Source organism: Olea europaea, unplaced genomic scaffold, assembly GCF_002742605.1.
Source record: "Olea europaea var. sylvestris unplaced genomic scaffold, O_europaea_v1 scaffold21430, whole genome shotgun sequence".
NCBI classification, from domain to species: domain Eukaryota; kingdom Viridiplantae; phylum Streptophyta; class Magnoliopsida; order Lamiales; family Oleaceae; genus Olea; species Olea europaea.
The window spans coordinates 1-1,841 of NW_019239404.1; the positions used below are offsets into that span (position 1 = coordinate 1).

The window sequence follows — 1,841 nt, forward strand, 5'->3', positions numbered from 1 at the left end:
GACCCACGTTTTCAGCTTATTATGGGCCGAAAATGGCCCGTGACACAGACCGTCTCGGGCTCGACCTCAGGCTGGTCAGGCTTGTTCCTAGACGAGTCGCAGACGGTCCGAGTCAATGAGCTAAATTGACACCCTAGTTGCATCTGCCCTCTCTAGTCTTCTTTTTGATAAATTTCTTCAGTATAACATGTAATATTGTTCCAAATAAACTTGGTGCAATTCATAAAGATAAAATTTGTATCTTGAACTTATGTTTAAAATGCAATATTGCAGGTATTTTTACTTTGTTTGTTCGCTGGTTGCAGCATCTGCTGGTTCAATACAGTTTGTTTTATTCTCTGCATAAAGAATTTCCCAAGTAATCAACCACTTGCTCTTTCTCTCACAGTCAGTTTCAATGGCTTGAGCGCTGCCTTTTACAACCTTGCAGCAAAATCACTTAACCCTTCATCAACCACATTATATCTTCTTCTCAACGCTTTGATTCCACTCTTGACATCTGTAGCGGCCCTTTTCCCGATCCTTTTGCAACCCCCAGTGGATGTTCTTTTGTCTGATGCTGTTCAACGCGATCAATTTATATTCATCGCTTTAAATTTGTGGACTGTTGTGACCGGATTCTACCTTCTCTTCCTCCATTATTTAAATGGAGCAACAGCTCGTCTCCTCTTTGCCGGTGCCATTTTACTACTTGTTCTCCCTTTTGGTATCCCCGGTGTTATCTATGCTCGAGATTGGTTCCATCACACAATTTACTCGAGCTTCCAACTTCCAAGCTCGGGTTTTATCCTTGTTGATGCCGATGATCTTGAATTACATAAAGAGCTCCTGAGTCAAGAAAATAATGTAGACGATAGTACAGTTCGTATAGTATCTAGACAAAACACGGGAACTAGTGAAGGGTGTTCCTGTGAGACTGTAATGAAGAAGGATTGTCTGACGGTGCTCGGGGAAGATCATAAGGCGCCAATCCTCCTTCGTAGGGTTGATTTTTGGCTATACTATCTTGCTTATCTCTGTGGAGGCACAATTGGGCTAGTGTACAGTAATAATCTTGGGCAGATAGCTCAATCACTTGGATATTATTCAATGACTTCAAGGCTCATTACAACGTATTCTTCGTTCTCTTTCTTCGGGCGCTTGCTTTCAGCTGCACCAAACTTCATTCGAACGTAAGTGAACAGACTGAAACTATATTTCATATTGACCTTAAATTTCCAGGGTGAATTGCTAGTTTTCGGATACAAGATATCCATCCTAGTTACTATGGCTGTATTTGCCCTAACCTTTAGGCTTGTTATCTAGGAACTTGTTCAAAAATACTATAATGAAAGGAACATAAGAGTTTTTCGCTAGGCATTTGACTAAAATGTGGCTTCCTGTCACAAATTATATACAAAAGAATATGAGAATATCCTCTAACCAGGAAACTAAATTGTTTATAAGTCCCGAATCCCATCCTTGAGAAAATAGATCAACTGAAATGCTCTCGGAGTACCTGTAAAATTGATGAGGTACATGTGCAGGAAGCTATACTTTGCGAGGACCGGATGGCTAGCCATAGCCCTTCTGCCAATGCTAGTGGCCTATTTCTTGCTTACCGTGAATAGGGGGAGGCTGCAGTTCATGTTGTCACCGCCCTAGTAGGACTAACCTCGGGATTTATATTTGTTGCTGCGGTTTCAGTAACATCTGAGCTTTTCGGCCCCAATAGTGTGGGTGTCAACCACAACATTCTCATCGCAAATATCCCCATCCGATCACTTGTCTACGGTGTTCTATCTGCTGTTGTTTACGATTCCCATGCCGAGTTTGGTTTAGGCCTAATGGGTGATTCATTG

General features: G+C 41.8%; 1 pseudogene; it reads left to right on the top strand.

Annotated features, from left to right (window-relative positions):
- The first annotated feature begins 258 nt into the window (after positions 1 to 258).
- LOC111380433 lies at positions 259 to 1,838 on the top strand (annotated as a pseudogene).
- Positions 1,839 to 1,841: the final 3 nt, after the last annotated feature.